At 41.6% G+C, this 7,364-nt stretch overlaps 1 pseudogene; it reads right to left on the reverse strand.

The window, feature by feature from the left end:
* Positions 1-3,756: 3,756 nt before the first annotated feature.
* On the reverse strand, positions 3,757-4,443 carry LOC118588694 (annotated as a pseudogene).
* Between the last annotated feature and the right edge of the window lie 2,921 nt (positions 4,444-7,364).

Consider the following 7,364-nt stretch of genomic DNA (forward strand, 5'->3'; position numbering starts at 1 on the left):
GATGATTCCTTTTTTAAGGTACAGTCAGGTTTTTGTTTTTGTTCTAACTTAGCTTTTTAGGTTAGTGCACACTGTGCTGGGTTTCGTCATGGCACCTTCACATGTATGCGTCATTATACTTGGCCCATTTGTCTGTTGATAGACATTAAGGCTGGTTCCATTTGCTAACTATTATGAATGGTGTAACTAAAAGCACCGATGTGCAAGCATCTCTGTGGTATATTGACTTAGAATCCTTTGGATATATACCCAAGAGTGGTATAGCTGGCTGATAGGTAGTTCTATATTCTGCTTTGTTTTGTTTTTTGCTTTGCTTTGCTTTTGTAGAATCTCCTACTGATTTCCATAATGGCTACACAAGTCTGCCATCAGTGTATAAAGGTTCTCTACCTTGCTGGCAACAGTTCCTGCCATTTACTTTCTAAATGATGGTCTTTCTGTCTGGGATGAGGTGAGATCTCAAGCGATTTTGCATTTCCTTGATGGCTGAGAATATTGAATACCATGTCAAGTGTTTATTGACCATTTTTTGTATCTCTCTTTTAAGAACCATCTATTCAGTCAGTTAGCCCATTCACTCACTGAGTGATTTGGTTGTTTAGTGTTTAATTTTTGTAGTTCTTTGTATAGTTTGGATATTAATCCTGTATGATGTGTAGTTAGTAAAGAAATTTTAAAAAAGCGTTCCCAAATCCTCCTGAATTTTAGGCATCCTACTGGAGGTGTGCTACTCTAGATATCATGGATAGCCCTGGGACCTCAGAATTCTTAGAATCTCTAGCAATGAATTACAGATAAAGTGGCTCCAGCAGTCTACCCTCTGCTATCCCAGCTGAGAGCAATCAGATTCCACTGTGATTCCTGGTTAATGGTGACTATTTCCCAAAACCAAGGGCAGGGTCATCCACCCTTACGACCTTGTCTGCCTGAGCCAACCTCTTGCTCTCTGTACTTTTATGCCTATCACTTTCCAGCTCTCCTGCTCTCCACTCCTACATTTCAGCCTTCCTTCACCCAAAGGCCTTAGCAAGACAAACTAAAGCTCCTGACTTGAGGGTGTTCCCTGATATCAAGTCGCTGGGACAACTCAGTGTTTAACAAAAGATTCTCTGAAAATGGGACCTGGCATTTGCCACCAGGTCGCATAGCATTATGAAATAGATTCCTCCCCGACTGCTAGAAGAAGCACGGATCACCAAAATCTGTAACTGGGTTTGATCTTTGTAGGAGGTGTGGGCTTGGCTTGAGGGTAGGACTGCCTGGTCTTCATGTGGCTTACCTTTGGGAAGTGGATCCTGAGTCCCACTAGGGAAGTATGTGGCTGAGGCTGTGTTCAACTTGCCCATCTTTGCTTCTGCTCATTTCCAGAAACCCCTCTCACCCTTCAGACTTCCTCAGTTTTTCCTCTAGGTCTTTCTTCAGGATTCTATATATTTGTCTCATTATGATTCTCTCCTGCTCTGGCTCACACAGAAGCAGCCTTTCAGTATATGTTAAAGTAAGGTCTTTGTTGGGGCATAGATTTTGTATTTATAGAATGCTTATAAAAATAGTACTGAGTCTCTAGCTGCCCCTACCCCTCCAATTTCTGGCATCAGTATTGCCCTTATTGTTTCAATGCACAGATCAATACTGGCACTTTATTCATTCTTTAATTATTTCAGACTTACTTATTTTATTTTTATGTCTATGAGCAATTTACCTGTATGTATGTGTGTATGTATGTATGTATGTATGTATGTATGTATGTATATATGTATGTGCACCATGTGCCTGTCTGATGCCTGTGGAGATCAGAAGAGGGTACTGGATCCCCAGAACTAGAGTTATAGATGGTTTTGTAAGTCATAATGTCAGTGCTAAGAGTGAAACTGGATTTTCTGAGGGAGCAACAAGTGCTCTTAACTGCCGAGTTATCTCTCCAGCCCTGCCTCATTTGCATCTTATTAGTCTGTACCAAATATTCTTCCGTGGTGGGATCCCACCTAAATGTCACCTTACATTTTGTCACCGTGTCTCTTTGAGCTCTTCTGAGGCTATGGCAGCTTCTTAGGCAGTCTCTGTTTTGGAGCACAACTCTCTGGAAGAGTCAAGTACTGTGCAGGATATCCTTCAATTTGGATTTATCTAACATTTGTCTCGTCATTTGACTAAAGATGCTCACTGGGGGAAGGAAAATTGCAAAAAGAGAGAGCCATTACCCTGACAGTAGAGCAAGGCCCCCTGAGATCAGCACGACACATGGCTGTTAATATCAGCTTTGCTGTCCTGATGCTGGGTGACATTTGTCAGGTTCCTCTGCTGTAAAGATACTTTATTTTAACCCCTCACATTCAAAATTGTACTAATTGGCACGAAGCCTCAGGATTGCAGTCTAGGGAGATGAGAGACAGTGCTCACGTCCTTGAGAGCAAAGCGCATACATACATCACTTGGAATTACTCTGCGTGAGAGAGTTGCCTCTTCGCTGCCACTTATTTATTCAACCATTTATTTATGCCTGTGTAGACTCATGGGTGTTTATTTGTGAGTTGCAACCCAGTATGACTTTGTTTTGTGACTACAACTGTTTCAGCCACAGCCATTGTGAGTCTTCTTAGGCAGCTCCTTTGTCTTTTCAGTGTGTGTGTGTGTGTGTGTGTGTCTGTGTGTCTGTGTGTTTGTGTGTGTACATGAAGTGTGTTTTGTTAAAGATTTTTAAAGTGTTAATATAATCATATATGTGCATATGTGGATGTATACGGTGTTTTATGAGCAGAGGAATGTGTTGCAGTGGAGTTGTAGTTACAAGTAGTTGTGAGCTGCCCAACATGTATGCTGGGAACCAAAGTCGGGTCCTCTCAAAGAACAGAAAGTGCTCTTAACCACCAAGATATCTCTCCAGGTTTGTATGGTGTGTTTCAAATATCTCTTTACCTTCTGACACTATACACTCCACACTCACCATGTACAGCTCCTGCTTTAATATTAGAATCAATCATTTCTCCAAGATGTTCCACTTCTGTTATTTTTAGGATAGTACAAGCCAATAGGTGAATGATATCTGTGGGGATGTGCAATAGTTCCCTCAATCCAAGGTTTTGTTTTCCATGATTTCAGGTGCCCAGTCTGAAAATATCACATAGAAAGTCCAGAAGTAAATAATTCATAAGTTTTAAGTTGTGTGATGTTCTGAACAGTGTGGTGAAAACATGTTCCATCACATGTCATTCCACCTGGGTATAAACCAGCCCTTCTGCTGATAGTATGTGTCTATAAGAGAAAGAACAAGTTCACTTTTCATTACACTATTCTATTAACTATTCTTTTTAAGTCCTTTATTATAAATAAGGTGATAATGCTGAAAAAGTAAACAACCATTAAAATATGGCTGCTCCAAATAACTAACTCAACAGTCAAAACTCAAACTCTCTCCTCAGACATCAGCACTATAGGGCTGGGAAGGCAGCTCAATGGTGGAACTAGTCTAGAGCACATGAGGTCCTGAGTTCAATCCCTAGCACTGGGGGAGGCAGGGAGCAAAAAACATTAGTTCTATATATGTACATCCTTCTACTTGGTAACATTTTATAGTGTGTCATTTTGTCTAAAGGCATATTACATTAAGCATAGTTTATTTAAATTAAACCTGGCATGACAATGTTTGAGTGTCTAAGCACCACTAGACTAGTAGTTTGATTACCCTAAGAAATTTCCATTTTTGACTAAGTGAAAAATGTTCACACAGTTACTAACTTCCCTCTTTAGATGTCACCTCTAGACCTCATGGATGCTTCCTCCTTTTCTCCACAAGCAAAAGCAGCTCACACATTCCCCGAGTGTCAGAACTAAAGAGTAGCTGCCTGTGTCATCCTTCCAGCTTCCGTAAGCCCTCCAAAACCTGCCCCAATAATGTTCTTGTTTTTGGTTTGTCTGTTTTGTTTTTGGCAGTAGTTGAGATCTGTTCCAGTTGTTTTTAATTACTTCTTCCTTCTGCCATTCCTTTCTCTTGGAATCTTTGAGCTTTTTTTTTTTTAAGTTCAGAGTCTTTCATCCATATTCCTTCTCCTTTCTTCAAGGCTGTCAATCCAGCTCTAAGTAAGTTTCTCTGAGTTTTCCAACGGGTTTTAGAGCCATAATTTGCCCCTTTAACAAAAAATAGTTTTGCCTCATTCAGACTCACAGGGAAATGCCCACCCTTGTTCCCTAGAAGATAGTGAGAGAGAGGGTTCCCAGAACCACAACGTCAGCTCTTCCTGTGTCCAGACCATACCGGCTTCAGTGAGTTCTACTCCACCCAGTTTACCCGTAAAAACATGTTGCTCCTTTTCCCATCAAGATATGATGGCACAGTAATAGGAATGTGTTCTATTACCAGAACATTCTCACTTTTCTGGTGCAGTCACCCATGTAGTTTAACTTTCTTATAAATCCGACTGGAATACCTGAAAAAGTTGTAAATTTTGATGTGGTTTCAGGGGATTAGAGTTCATGAGAGTGGAGCAAAGGCATGGTGCAGGAACAGCCGAGAGTTTACATCCTGAGCCACAAGTAGGGGGCATATAGTGTGTAACTTATAAAGTGCAGCACATGATAGGTTTGTTCATGAAGACTCCCGAGTCTATACACAGAGCTTGGTGATAATCCACAGTTTGGGGGTCTCCAGAAGATATTTCCCAGGGTAAATGGAGACAAATGTAGCTGTTTCTCACCTTTGCAGCTTAGGGAACAATAAGAGACCTTTGTAAGTTTCTGTGTCTATAACAAGCTAAAGACAAATGCACACTGTGCCTGTAATACCAACTGGTTACAGTGTGGGTCATCGCTTTTTCCTCCTGTTCATCTGTAGGCTCTACTCTTAGAGTGAGAGAGCGGCTCCTGCCATCTGCCCTCTGCACACGATTTCACCGGGCACTTAGAGAAGACGTCCAGAGTTAACAGCCCAGGCCCCGTAGAAAACACCTGACAAATACAAAGTGCTTGTGTGCACTTGCCTTCGGTCTCATAGACAGATTTCTAAGGCTCTTTAGGCTGACATCCCTTCATCTTTTTCAGGGATTTATTCCACATATTTATGATTCAGTCAGTAGGAACCTTTGGCATTCCATCCTGAGATGCGCAACTTCCTAAACCCGCCTTGTAAAAACTGTATTAGGACCCACTGTGTTGTGAAGTTACAAGAGTTTCCATCAATACAAAGTGTCACATATTCATCACTCGGAACAGTTTATTGCCCTGGAAGTCTCCCTTCTGTCACACCTATTAAACCTCCCTACATTGCCACCCTCTGGCAACTGTGTATCTCTCAACTTACTTGTCCTAGAAAACCATGTACAGCTGCTCCTCAACTTATAAGAGGGCTGGTCCCAATAAGCCCAGCATGCACTGAAAACACTGAAAGTTGAAATGCATTTGATATGCCTCATCCTAATAGCTTAGAATGCCCAGCCTGCCTCAAATGTATTCAGAGAGCTTATATAAGCCCACAGCTGGGCAAAATCACCCAACTGTCAATGGACACAGCTAAGAAATGTGACTGTATGTAGCCTGTGCATACTTGCAATTATTTCTGTCTCCATCTGTGTATCTGTGATATTGTCTGGCCTGAACCCAATGTCAGTGCATTCATTCTAGCTTCGCTGCCCTGTGCATTTGTAAACTCTCTGATGAGGAGGAACCGGGCTTCCACAGTATCCTCACTTTTTAACATATTTGCTCAATCCTAGGATGCTTGTATGTCCCAATGGGAAACAAAATTGTCACCTACAGTTCTGTCCTCAGGTTAGGTCAGTCTTCAGGTACTGGGTAATCCTCTGGCACAGGTCCATCCTAGGCTACAGGTCAACCCTCAGTTATAGGCCAATCCTTGAGTACAGATCATTTTGTCTTTAGTGCTACATCATTCTCCAGCATTTCTTAGGTCAGCTCTACCATCCCGCAGCCCTTCAATTTTGTCAAGCAATACATTTCTGACATACTCATTTGTTACAGATAACATTCTGTTCTAGCATCCTAGTTTATTTTTTTAAGGAAAAAAAGAAAAAAGTTTTGTATATATTAAAGTTTGCTCTTCATGACATAAATTTCCATGGGTTATGACAAATGCATAGAATCCCACATCGGCTGTCCAATTTCAGAGAGCTGCTGTCTTTATCTCTATTTGAATCTATGAACAAACGCAAAGCCCACAAATGCTCCACTGTATCTTTTTTATTCAACGTAGTTTGCAAACTTCATCCATTTTATTGGCATAACTAGTTTATTTCTTGTTGTTTGCAATGGTCTATCATTCAAATTTATTTCTACTTGTTATAAGGTGGATATTTGGGCTGCATCCAAGTTGGAACTATTCTAAAATGCTGCCATACTGACCTGAGCTCATGGACCTGGACCAACAGTTAAGGAGCCTGCATGGTACCGACCTAGGCCCTTTGCATGTGTGTGACAGTTACGTAGCTTGGTCTGTTTGTAAGGCTCCTAGCAGTGAGATCAGGACCTGTTGCTAGTGCTTAGCTGACTTTTGGGAACATGTTCCCCATGCTGGATTACCTCTCCCAGCCTTGATGCAAGGGGAGGGGCTCGGTCTTGCCTCAACTTGATGTTCCATGCTTTGTTTAAGCCTGTGGGAGGCCTACCCCTTTCTGAATAGAGGCAAAGAAGGAGTGAATGGAGAAGAAGCAGATGGGAGATGAGGAGGAGGGAATGTGAGGAGAGGAAGAAGAGGAAAATGTGGCCTGTATGGAAAATGAATGAAAAAATTTTAATTAAATAAAAAAAAATGCTGCTGTAGCCTGGCATGGTGGCACACATTTTTAATTAATGTCAGCACTTGAGGGACAGACACAAGTGAATCTCTGAGTCTAAGGCCAGCCTGGCCTACATGTCGACTTCTAGGCTAATGGCAAGACCTTTATTTGAGGAACAGCAAGAACGTTGCCATGGCATAGTTTTGGTCAATGGGTGTAATCATGGCCATCATGTTTCTCAGCTCACACTCTCAATGCTTTTGTTTCTGGCAATTTTCTCTTTAGTGCTAAATTCTGTGTTTTAACCAATTCTTTCCCATTAATGTGGCTCTTCTGAGTATTTATCATGGAGGATTCTGTGTTAACCTCACCCATCATCTTACAGAGCCAGAAACATACCATCTACATTTAGAGAAACTTTCTAAGATGGAGGTACCACTGTCCATTCAGTCAGGTAAGAAATTAAAAGCCAGGAAGGAGAAAACCATTTTCCCTGGGGGCAGCTGAAACCTGTGTCCGGTTAGCTCTGGTCTCTGGAACCCAGAAACTGTGGCTTCTTTTGAACTCTGTGTAAACTCTGGCCCCAAACTACAACCTAAAAATTCCGCTCTATCCTTCATATACCAACCACCCTTCAAC

The sequence above is a fragment of the Onychomys torridus genome, chromosome 8 (genome assembly GCF_903995425.1).
Source record: "Onychomys torridus chromosome 8, mOncTor1.1, whole genome shotgun sequence".
Taxonomy (NCBI): domain Eukaryota; kingdom Metazoa; phylum Chordata; class Mammalia; order Rodentia; family Cricetidae; genus Onychomys; species Onychomys torridus.